Source organism: Chinchilla lanigera, unplaced genomic scaffold (genome assembly GCF_000276665.1).
Source record: "Chinchilla lanigera isolate Chin_1 unplaced genomic scaffold, ChiLan1.0 scaffold00013, whole genome shotgun sequence".
Taxonomy (NCBI): Eukaryota; Metazoa; Chordata; class Mammalia; order Rodentia; family Chinchillidae; genus Chinchilla; species Chinchilla lanigera.
The window spans coordinates 31,492,129-31,505,307 of record NW_004955414.1 but is presented as its reverse complement, the minus strand read 5'-3'; the positions used below and the strand labels follow the sequence as shown (position 1 = coordinate 31,505,307).

Below are 13,179 nucleotides of genomic sequence, written 5' to 3'. Positions count from 1 at the left end.
CACTTAGCTTGCATTTACCTGTGCATTTACAAGGCTTAATTAAAAATTCAACAAAAGTTTATGAAGTACCTTTTATAATGTAGATAGCTGGTAAGATACAAAGAATAATTAGAATAAGGTCATACTGTAAGAACCGTACAGTAAGGATACTTGAGGACATTTGTTAAAATACTTTACTGAAATTCAGATATATTTTTTCTAATGCACTATTCAGTCTAGCAAAAAAGTATTTCTGGTAAGGAAACAAAAAGGGGTAATAAGACAGGAACTGTTCTTGGTGAACCCAATGTTTGGTCTTAATGATGACCTTTTTTTCTTGTAGGTGGCTCGTTAAAGATATTCTAGGATCTTGTCTTGGGAATTAAAGTCATATAAAGAATGTATTATTGAAACATATCTTGCTCATTGATAAGGGTACGTTGAAACAATTTTTAGGGGATATTTTAATTATTCTAGAAATTTATAACTTTTAATCAACTAGAGAAATGCTCCTTAGATTTTAGAGGACATACATAACCTGGAAACTTTTAGTAAAATGTAGACTCTGAATATGTGTGGATGGGACATAAGATTCAGCTTGTTTCTAATTAGACCCTAGGTTCTGTCATGGCATCTTTTCCCTAGGGTTGCTGGCTAGGACCACATTCTATGTAGGTGCGAGGTAGAGAAGAGAAAGGATAGTATATATTCTGTTTCACAACTAGTAAAATGACAGGTTTTATAATAAATGGAAAAGCCAGGCATGGTGGCACATACCTGTAATCCCAGCATTCAGGAAGCTGAGGCAGGAGGATTGCTGTGAGTTCAAGGCCTGCCTGGCCTACACAGTAGGTTCAAGGCCATCCTGAACAACTACAACTCTCATATACTGCTGGTGGGAGTGTAAATTGCTGTAAGTAATTTTGGAAACTATCTGGTAGTATTTAGTAAAGTGCAGCATATTTGTTTCTATGGCTAGGAGTTATATTTCTGGATAAATATTTAAGAGAAATAAGTGCTTTTGTCTATCATAAAATATGCATTCCATGTTTGTTGGAAATTTGTTCCTAATAGCCACAAACTAAACAACCCTGATGTCTATCAAAAGGAGGATAGATTAATGGTGGTATCTCTATTCAATAGAATACTATACAGCAATAAAAATATAATGATATTTGTAGCAACAGGAAGGAATGTCATGGGCATTATGTGGAGGATAGATAAGTAGTTGAAAAAAAAATATAAAGTTTAGAGGGAGATGAAAGATAGGAGGATGTATTGTGACTTCATTAAGTACAAGAATAGGCATAACTACTCCACAATGACAGAAGTCAGAAGAATGGTTATCTCTTGGCAGTGGTTATTATTTAGGAAGAGGAATGTGAGAAATTTCTGGGTTCTGGAAATATTTTATATCTTTATCAGAATGGTAGTTATATGTGAGAATATATATGTAAAAATTTATTGAGTACATTCATTTACTGAACTTAAGATTAGTGAGTATAACTATTTAAGCTGTGTTCATATTCATATTCATTTACTATGTAAAAATATGGAAAAGTGTATTTAACAGTAGTGAATTTAGATAGCTGCCTGATTCCTTAAAATAACTACTGTAGCTGTCATTGAAGTTTAGACTGATAGAATCACAGGTGAAACAAACTTTGGATAAATCAGAATATTTCTGTCTTTTTATTATGAGGGGAGAGGGGAAAATCCTAATGAAACAAACTTTCTTTTAGCTATGTTGGAAGCCAAAACAAAAGAACATTAAATGGAAGTATTTCTACTCTCCAAACCTTCTCTTTCAATTTGTAATCTGTTCTTTATTTTGATGCCTTACCCCTCATACCGTAATTCCTCACTGCCCAGGGTCCCTCACTGTGTATTATTCCAGACACAGTCTTAAATCTTATCTTTATCTCGCTTCTACTTATATATTTTATATTTATCCCTATCCAACTTTCTTTGCAAAAGTCATAGACTTCTGTAGCTTTTAGGCTTTTTGAAAGCAAGGGAACCCAATTTTCAAGCCGATTCTTACGGAAATCTAACAAAGATTACCTTTGGCTGAAGCCTGACTGCTCGATTCCCTTTGTTGCTTTCTAAGTTCACTCCTTTGCCTCACAACCACTTGAGGATGGGGTGCATGTGTAAATATATGCACATGTAACAAATAAATATATGCACATGTAACAAATAATTATGAAGTGAATCCCACGTAACCAATATCTAGGTTAATAAAGGAAGACTGGTGACATCCAGAAGTTACTTGTGTCCTTTTCAAACTACACTCACACTTCTTTCTCTTTTGAAGCAACTACCATTATTCATTTAATTTTAGTCACTGTCTTTCCTTTATAAAAGACAGTTTTTTTATATATGTGTTTTCCTTTATAGTTTTACTCTCTATGAGCATGTATCTAAACACATTTTAAGAGAAGTTTGGCTTTGCCTGTTTTAATGCATTACTGTGTATAAATGGAACCAAGTAGAATCTATTTTTATATGTGCTACAATTTTCGCTCAACATATATTATTTGTTATCATGAAGTCCTAGTTCATTAATGTTTTTTCATTTTATATCAGAGTTATTTATCCTCTCTATCGCTATTAGACATTTGGACTATTTCCAGTTGCTGGTTGTTACAAGCAGTGCTGCTATAAACCTTCTTGTGCATATGTGCATGTTTGGAGCTCATGCCTACAAGTTTCCCTAGGCTGTGTACGCAAGGATGAAATTGTTCCATCAGAGGGAATGCCCACACTCATTTTTACTAGATAATGCTAACCACTTTAAAAAGTGATTGTTTAGACCGTTAGCAAGTCTGTGAGAAGTTTGACATTGACATCCTTCCCAAAACTTTGTATTTAGAACTTTTAATTTTTCTTTTGTTTTGGTACCGGGAATCAAACTCGGGACCTTGTGCTTGCCAGGCAGGCACGATTCCACTGAGCTATCTTCCTGGCCCTAGAACTTTTAATTTTTGCCAATCCACTGAGTATTTAATGGTCTCATCTTGAAAAAATTTCCATTCTTGATTACTAATGATAGTATCTGGATTAGGTAAATTTATTCTTTTGTAAAGTGCCCATTCAAGTCTCTCTCCCATTTTCTTTTGGGTCACTGTGTTTTAAAAAATGTAGTTTTCTATACCTTTTGTATGTAATTGTTATTTATATATGTTGCAAATTTCTTCTACTCCTGAGTTTTCTTTTCATTTTGAAATCTTTTGTTGAAAGATATTTTTAATTTTAATATGGTTGAATATTTATTGACTTTTTCTTGTTTGGTTGATGCTTTGCCTGTGCTGATTAGAAAATGTTTTCCTATTGAAGGTCATGCAAATAATCTGCATTAGTTTTGTATTGGCCTTTAATGTACCTGAAGCTGTTTTTTTATGTTATTATTTTATTTTTTTCAATTTTTAGTTTTTTATTAGTACATGTTTGCAGTATATAATGAATAAATTCATTGTGGAGAGTTGGTACATGTTGATTTTTTTTTTCACTTCCCTTCTCTTCCTCCCCATCCCTCCCTCTCTTGATCCCCTTCACTTTTGCAAAAGACCTAGCTCCCTATTTCTTATTGGCTATCTTTTGTTTGGTAGATTATTTGAAGTAAGGGTGTAGTTGTTTATTTTTCCCTCTTATGATGTTCAGCTGTCATAGATAATTTAATAAAACCCATCTTTTCCATACTGTTCTTCAGTTTACTTTTGTCATATATCAAATGCTAATCTAAACATGGGCCTACTTTGGGATTCTTTATTATATTCTCTTGGAGAATTTGTCTGTCTTTTACTCATTCCACACCAGCTTCATTATATTTGCTTTGTAATGAATCTTGCTATCTTATAGTATCCTGCTATCTTGTTCTTAGTTTTCAAGAGCATTTGGGACTTGTGCCCTTTGCATTTCCATGTAAATTTATAATTAACTTGTGAAATTCTACAAAAACCAAACCAAGCCAAACCAGACCAAACACCAGACAAAAACAAACTGTTGGGACTCTTTTTTTTTTTTTTACTTAGCTTGCATTTACTGTACAAGGATTTTAGAGATATGTCACTTTTGTAACAGTAAGTCTTTTAACCCATGAACATATTGTGTCTTTCCACTTATTTTAGTTTTTTAAAAAGTCTTCCCATAAAGTAAATTTACTTGTACAGGAGAGAATTAAATAACAGTTCAAGACAATAATAGCAAAGAAATAAAGAAATTGATTGCTAAATGAACAAGATAAAAATAAACATTCAGAAGAGGAACAAATATGTCTCAGTGTTTCATAAAAAGTGCCACCAAAAGAGTTTTTGTGAAATACTGATTAAATAGTATTGTCTTTGCTCCCTCACAGGTATTATATACATGTTGGATATTATCATATTTTCAGTTTGTCAGTAGGTTAAAGAAGAAATCAATGTACTAGTTGTTTTATTTACAGGCACAGTTTTACTGGGTCCTTTTTTCTATATTGATGACTCTTTTGACTGAAATGACTGGCCCTAAAAAGATATTTTGGTATCATGTAAAAATATCCCAAGGAAAAGGTCTGCATAGTGATTTTCAATCCAGATATATCGTAGAAGACTTTGAAACATAAGTTTGGTCTGACTTCTGAAATAATGAAATAATGCATGAGTTGCTTCTTAGTAGTAAGTCTAGTCATTTCACTTGGCCTATTAATTCTTTGAAAACACCAGTGGTTTCCTTTATTGTACAACCTACAGTCTCCCGGGGAAGATGGAGCCACATGCATCATTTGACATTAAAATATAATGTAATCCTTATTTTCAAAGTAGAGTTTGGCATAATTAAAAGAATGAATCTGGCTTTCTTAGTTCCTAATAAATATGTTTCTGTTGGTAGGGAAGGATGCTGTACAGATAGGTCTCAACCTTGTCACTTCTAGGGAACAGCAGTGAAACCGTTTGTTCCTGACAGCGGACAGTCCCACTGCAGAGCCCTGGCTTCATGTTCCATTAACTATTAGTGCCGTTCTTTCAGGAGCTATTATGCTGTGACATCAAAGATTTTCTGACAGGGCAGTGGTAGGTTAGCACTGAAGTTGTCTATTGAAATTTTAAAGAATGGAATTAAATATATATGATCAGACTTTAATATAAGAGATAGAACCAGAAGTAGAATGGTTCAAGGAAAGTTGTAGAAATGTTGAATCTATAAGCTGTCCACTTTTGTCTTTCCTTGTTTAAGCAAAATATTATTACTTTTTATTTTTACAATAAGTGCAAATGGCCATTATGCTAATGCCAGGAGAGCTGATCACTTCAAGAATGATATTATGAATAAGGGAAAGAACTGCCTTTTGTGAAGTAAAAATTACTAGGTTGACCCAAGGTATATTTGGTACAAATGACCATGTGGACAGTAACTGCAACAGTGAGATTTACTTCTCACCAATTCACAATTAGTTCAAAGGATCAAACTACATATTCTGTTAGAATTGCAGGAGTACAATTTTTCCATGACAAGCAAGGAGATGAAAAGTTTTACAAATGGAAAAGCTTACTTTTACATAGCAGTTGAACAAATATAGTAAAAAAAATTAATTAGATTACAAAGTTTTCTTTTGAAAAGATTGTTAAATTTTGAGAACTACTTTTAGTCATTTCTGTCCAAATAGGCTTTCAGTTTAAGAAAAATAAATTAAGCATTGTGGTTTACAGTTTTGGTTGTAGAATCAGAATTTCTATAACTATATTATTATTATCATGATATTTTCATGAAGAAACCATGGGATTCTGACATATTAATAACTTTAGATTTATACTTCAGGTCTGGACATTTAAGACAGTATGATTCTAATAGTTTTGTTTGAGATTGAGCAAATAAATCATGTTTAAATGAGTATGTCCTTAGTATTATAGTTTTCTTTTTATTAATGTAATAGTAAATAAAACTGATTTTTCAAATATAAAGAAGATACATCATAATATACTTATTTTAAATAATATACTACTGATGCTGTTAGTTGGGAATAACTTGAACAAAAATATTTATAGATACTTTGTTTTATTTATTTATTTATAGATATTTTGTTTTAGATTAAGGTATTTTTTTTTGAGACAGTCTCACTATGTAGTGTAGACTGGCCTAGAATTCGCTTATATAGCCCAGGCTGGCCTTGAACTCACTGTGATCCTGCCTCAGCCTCCTGGGTGCTGGGATTACAGGCATGTGCCACCATGCCTGGTTACATTATGTTTTAAGATAATTTTCATCCAGCTCAGAGTAATTCACATTAAAATAATAAAGATAGTCACTTAAAAAACAATGTAAAATTCCTTGCTCTGGTATGTGTCTCACAATTAATCATATAGATTTAATTGCCCAGGAAAATATTGCCACATCTTTTAAATTATATTATTTGGTAGATAAAAAGGGAGATCATTTATATATATATATATATATATATATATATATAATAAATGTATATACATATATGCAATATTTCTGCAGAAATTCTTATATGGGCCATATTATTTCAATCCTTTTACTTCTTAGCTGAAGAAATCATTTCAAAATGCTTGGGTGGGCCAGGGATATAGCTCAGTGGCACAAGTGCCTGCCTGGCAAGTGCAAGGTCCTGAGTTCAATTCCCGGTACCAAAAAAAAAAAAACAAAAAAAACCAAAAAAACCCAACAAAAAAACCCACAAAATGCTTGGGATTATCCTACAGAGCACATAAATGTTAACAGTGCTTTCACTAGCTGGCTAAATGTTACATAGATATGTTTGAATGTTTCTAGTATACTTATCAACTGAAGAGCTGAGAGACTAAAGACTTTTGATCTTTTTCATATGGTCATGAGGGGACATATAAATACTTTAATTTGCATAGTTTTAAAAGACCGTTAGTTAGCTACAATGCCTATAAAACAAGTGATCAATAGTAATCTTCCTAAATGAACTGATAATGGATAAAATCTGTCCTTCACAAAAGGTTGTAAATGAATTTAGAAGAAAAACACTTGCTTATTTACTTTTGAAAATTTTGTGCACTTAAATTAGAGATTTTGGGAAATACATTTTGGGTAATTATTTGGACAACATTTATAGTTTAGGTGACATATCTGATCATTTTAAAGAAAAATATCCTTCCTTTAAAAACCTAATCAACCAGACATTCCTACTAAATTTATTGTTTCAGCATGTATTACATGCTTTCTCCAACCAACAAGTATTTATTAGTTGTCAGCTATGTATCAGATCTCTTGGGGGCTAGAAAATAATTAGTATGCATTTTTGAACTAGAAGAACTTAGTAATTGTTAAGACAATAGAAAAGTATATCTCCAATTGCTACAATACATAATAAATTTACATCTCCAGAGAGAAGAAGAATAAAATCAGCTATAGAATCAGATTAGGCTTCAGTAAGTAAAATTGGAATTGAAAGTTAAAGCCATAATGGATTTAGACTGGCACTGCTCATGAGGGGAGGATCTCACCATTGGTGAGTTTGCCTTTACCTTTGCTATCTGAGCAAATTTATATTATTTGACTACTTTTATTTGGACTATATTATTTGGTTAAACTTACTAGAGGAGGTAAATTTAGAAGTTTTCTCCCAATAAAAATCCAGAAGCCTAACTTTCATACACTATATCTTTTTAACTAATACCATCATTTCTCTCTTAATACATAGCAATAGAAATGACTTGAAAGTTATTAGTAACCAAGTCATGTAATTGAAGGGAATCCTCAAATCTAGTTCTCAATATTATTTGATAACTAGAAGATAAGGGAAGATCTGGGAAAGTTGAAAGTTTATAGGAAAACAACTTTTAAAAATATGATTTTTGCTTTCTTGCTGCAAATGCACTGTGTTTCACAAATTGTATTAAATCTGTTTCAAATCTGTTTATAAAACAAAACTCACAATTATAATGTGTGGTTTTGGGCAAATTTTTACAATTCCATAAACCAGAGAGTGTTGTTATTCAATATTCAATTTATATCTTTATTAGCACTATAAAAACATATCTCATAGCTAGTTAGATCTAAAATGTCCCACAAAAGTCTTATGTTTGAAGTGAGACCTGTTCAGAGGGTGTGAATCACTCAAGTGTATTCTCCTCCCTTTATTTTATGCTTCCTGACCACCATGTGGGGAATAGCTTTCCTTTGCCATGATGTTCTGCCATAATTGTTCTGCCTTGCAAATAGCTAACCATGGACTGAATCCATTGAAACTGTGAGCGAAAATAAACCTCTTTCAAGTTGCAGGTGTTGGGTATTTTGTCCTAGCAATAGGAAAGTTGCCTAGTAGATTTGCAGAAGTTAACAGTCAATATTAAACTTATTTAAGCATTAAAAATTAGCTTTGCATGGTAGTGCATGCTTGTCATCCCAACCTGCTGGAAGACTGATATGGGAAGATCTCAGGTTAAATCCCAGTCTGGGTAACTTCATGAGACCCTGTCTCAAAATTAAAGAAACAGAAGACTGAGGAGAATATATCTCAATGTGAAGACTCTGGGTTCAATCCCCAGTACTAGAAAAAATTAAATGACTGAATTGTGAATTAAGATCTCAATGCTAGCTTCAGTTTCAGTATTTTAAAATTATATTAATCATCTTTACTTTTTATCTAAAGCAAAACAATGAAACCAGTCTTTGCTTTAAAGATTATACAGTATAAGAAAAAGAAGACCATTTAAATAATCTCATAGGCAAGTTTGGTTCATTGTTATGTCCAGGAAACAAAATTTTCCAGACTACTTTCTGGTAATGAATATTTAGTTAAAGGGATTTAGTTAAATTTGTTATAACTTTTGATAATTCTTATGTTTAAAATAATTAGATGGATATGAAAAAGGTGGTTGTTTTTGTTGCTATTCAAATTTCTTTGCATTTTAAATTTCATTTTGGTTTAATTTTGAGGTATTGCACAACTTTCAACAATTCTAGCATACATTTATTTATTTAAAAATTAAATAATTTTTAATTTTAAATGATTGAAATTAGTTTGAACTTTACATTCTTTTGGAGAATTTAAAAATCTTCTAAATAATTTCAGTCAGAGGGACTCCTTGCAGACTGGAGAAGGGGCATCTCCAGTGGTTGCAAAAGGGAAGTTAAAAAAACAATGGTATGTTAAAAAAACAATCATATAGGGATTGGAGTTTATTGATGTCATGAGTCCCACCTGAAATACAGAAAATAATTTTATAATGTCTGTCACCCTCTGTGATGACTACATGCCAATCTACCTTGCATTTCAGACAAACTTGCTGTGCATATACACTGTGTCATCCTCATGGGGTAGTGAACAAAGGGCTATGGGAGCACGTGAAAGGGAATATTAATTTTGAATGAGTGAAGTGTTTTCCAGTGTTATGTCTTATGCACACAATTTGAATGTTTTATTTTCTTAAATTTAGGTCAATGTGTTCTTAATTTCGTCTTTTTAAAAGTGATTGAGGTAAAATTTACAGAATATAGCAATATCCATTTTAAAGTGAATAGCTCAGTAGTATTTAGTACAATGTTATGCAAATGTTACCAGTTGGCTGTGGGTTCTTTTGCTCAGTTTGGATAAACATCACAAACAAGCAAAGCAGGGGCTGGGGATTTAGCTCAGCGGCAAAAAGCGCCTGCCTGGCAAGCGCAAGGTCGTGAGTTCGGTTCCCGGTACCGGAGAAAAACCAAAACCAAACAAACAAACAAACAAACAAACAAAAAAAAAAACAAGCAAGCAAAGCATAGCTGCTTTAGTGTTAATATCTCTGAGCTGTGAATGCCGGCAGCTCTCAGCTCTAGGGTTAGCAGCTTTCCTTGCTGCTCTCTTAGAAGCTGAAGCCAGAAGCTACTGGCAACTTTCTGGATGTCTTCTAGTAGCCAGGGCTAGCAGCTTCTAGTAGTTCTCCTTTGCTTTCTGGCTGCTAGCTGCCCTCTGTTTTACCAGCCTTTACTGCTGTCTACTTTCATTGTCAACATCCTTTAATGTTACCAGCTCCTAGCACAGCCAGCTCAGCTTGCTCTACTTGAGAAAGAAATTATGAATTGACAAACTAAAACTGTCTAAAAGAGGTTCTGTTATGTCTTATGCTGCATCATAAAGGGAAGCAATACAGGGAATGACCTAATAAGGGTGAGATGAGAGTGACTCATACAGATAAAAAGAGTGAAGAGTGGGCTGAACTATGTACCTAATGTCCTGCTGGCAAATTTCAGACTTGCTGCTTAGCAATGTGTTGGGGAGGGACTCCTTGCAGACTGGAGAAGGGGCATCTCCAGTGGTTGCAAAAGGGAAGTGTTGAGTAGAGAGCTGTGGGATAGAGCCCCTATGATGTTCCAAAGCTGCTACGGCTAAAATAAAAGTCTTCTAGAGCAGTTGTGGTATAAGTGGGGCAGCTACTGGTGTCAAAGATGGGAGGAAGAAAAATCAAAGTATCTGTTGGGGAGCATCATTTCCTTTCTATTTTGTCTCACAGCTACCACACTTATGTAGTTCCAAAACATTTTCATTTTCTTATTTCTCCACTTTTTCTGATGTATGGTAATCACTAATGTGTTTCCTGCCTCTATAGATTTGTGTTATTGATATTTAATATAAATGGATCATATTCTATATAACTTTTTGTTTCTGGATTTTTTCTCACTTAGCATGTTTTCTAGGTTCATCTATGTTGTTTTCTAGGTTTATCTAAGTATGTTTCAATACTTTTTATGACTGAGTAATATTCTGCTGTATGTATGTTACAAAATTTATTCATCTGTTGGTGGAAATTTGGGTTATTTCTATCTTTTGGCCATTGTCAATAGTGCTGTTATTAAGATATTTGTATAAGCTTTTGTTTGAACACTTGTTTTCATTTTTTTTTGTATATATACCTAGAATGAGACTTATTAGGGCATATAGTAATTCCATTTTCAATTTTTTGATCAGCTGTATTGTTTTACATCATGGCTATACCATTCAAAGCCTACCGCCTGCAATGCTCATCAACAGTGTATGAGGGTTTCAATTTATCCACTTCTCTGCCTACTTGTTTTCTGTTAAAAATTATAGCCCTCCGAACGAGTATGTTAGATAGTGTTTTGGTGTCTATTTTTGCCTTCCTCTCCCCTTTCTCCCCTCCGCTCCTCTTCTCTCATCCCCTTCTATCACCTCTCCTCCCCTCCCTGACTTTCCTTCCCCTCTCTCTCTTCCTCTCCCTCTCCCCTCCTATTTCCCTCGGTGCTCTTCTCCTCTCTGTGGTGTTGAGAAGCAGACCTAGTACCTCGCCATGCTAGGAAAATACTCTATCCTGGGATTCATTCTCAGGCCTTATGACTATTTCTTAAAGGCAGAGTGTTGGGTATTTCTGAAAACCACAGATAAGTATGAATTTGGTTAAACTCCTGATTGGGTAAAATACAACAGGCTTTGCTATTTCCTTTCCCTCAGCAAGAATTATTCTGAGCTTTCTAGAGATTCTTCTAGGCTAAACAAATTTTAGTACAAGATAGTGTTGTCATTTCCAGGATCCCAACTCCTCTAGCACATATGAATATTACATATTTAAAGACTAGTAATCCTGCTTATTGTACCTTTACTGGGTTTAGTTTGAACATGAGCTAAACTAGGTGTTGCTCATATTTCAGAGGACTTCTGATATAGCAACTTAGGTAGCTATTAGTAATCTGAAGAGCTAGTGATTTAAATCAGAGGATCTCAAATTCTTTAGTCTCAAAACCTCTTTGCACACTTGAAAATATTTATTATGTCCAATGGTTTTGTTTATGTGGGATATTTTGATATTTCCTGTACTGGAAAATTTTATTATTTTGTTTCCTTTAAATTGTTTTTGTCTATCAATACAACGTCTTCTACATTACTATAGATACCTGTTTAATGAATTCTTTTAAAACAAAATGATAAGGATTCATAAGGGATGGTAGTATCAAGATTTATTTGGTTTTCTTTGTTTTGTTTTGTTATGTTGTGAGGATAATGCAAGTTTCATAAAATGAATTGGATTATATTTCTTCCTCTATTTTCTTGAAGAGATTGTTTAGAATTGACATTAATTCTTTAAATATTTGGTAGACACAAGCCAGGGATCATTTTAATTTATAAATTTAATTTTCTTAGTAGTTATAGGACCACTGAAATTGTTTTATGTTGAGTGAATTCAAGTAGTATTTTTTAAAGGAAATGGTCTGTTTCTTCTCGATTGCCACATTTATATGTGTACAATTAAAATTAGTGTTCACTTACTGTCTTTTTTATGTCTGTATGATCTGTAGTTATATCTCCTCATTCCTGACATTAGTATTTTGTGACTTCTCCATTTGTCTTTCTTGATAAAAGGTTTGTCAACTTTAATAATTCAAATAACCAATTCTTTGTATTGTTTTTCTCTTTTAAATTTTATTGTTTCTGTTCTTTCTCATTTTATAACTCTGCTTGATTTAGCAAAATTCTGCCTTTTTCTGCCATCTTGAGGGGGCCATTTAGGTTATTTGCTGGAGATTTTCATTCTTTTCTTATGTATGCATTTACTGGTATGTATGCTCCTGTTGGCACATCTTTATCCCAGACATACACCTTTAGGTAAATTGTGCTTTCATTTTCTTGTAGTTCAATGTATTTTTGACTTTGTTGGCATTTCATCTATTACCTGTGGTTATTTAGGTGTGTATTGCTTAGTTTCCAAAGATTTGGAGATTTTCTCATTTTTGTTGTTGATTTCTAGCTTGATTTCATTGTGCTGAGAATATGCTCTGTATTTTAGTTCTTTAAAATTCTTTGAGATTTGTTTATGGCAGTTTGTGGTCTGTCTTGGCTTATGTTCTAGGGACATTTGAAAAGAAGGTTTACTGTATCCTTCAAAGGAATGGTCCATAAATATACATTAGATTCCATTATTCAGGTTGTTGAATTTTATTTTTTTTCTGCTTTTTGTCCAGTTCTATTAATTGTTGACCACTGAAGTTGTCAATATACTAGTTTGAGAAAGTATGGGAACCTTACCTTGCTTTATGTGCCATTACTTTACCTGTTTATAATTTAATTGTCTTAAATGTTTTCTGGAAATTTCATTTAGAACTATATCAGATAATATGCTTCAACCACCATCATAATTTAGAAAACAAGAGTAGAAAACAAGCCTATTATGTTTAGGTTTGTTTCTTTTTTTTTTTTTTTTTTTTTTTTTTTTGTACCGAGAACCGAACTCATGACCTTGC

At 33.0% G+C, this 13,179-nt stretch overlaps 1 protein-coding gene across 9 annotated transcripts in view; it reads left to right on the top strand.

The window, feature by feature from the left end:
- The window catches only part of Sox6 (SRY (sex determining region Y)-box 6), a 566,848-nt gene that overhangs the window by 27,166 nt on the left and 526,503 nt on the right, over positions 1 to 13,179 (top strand). The window lies entirely within an intron of this gene.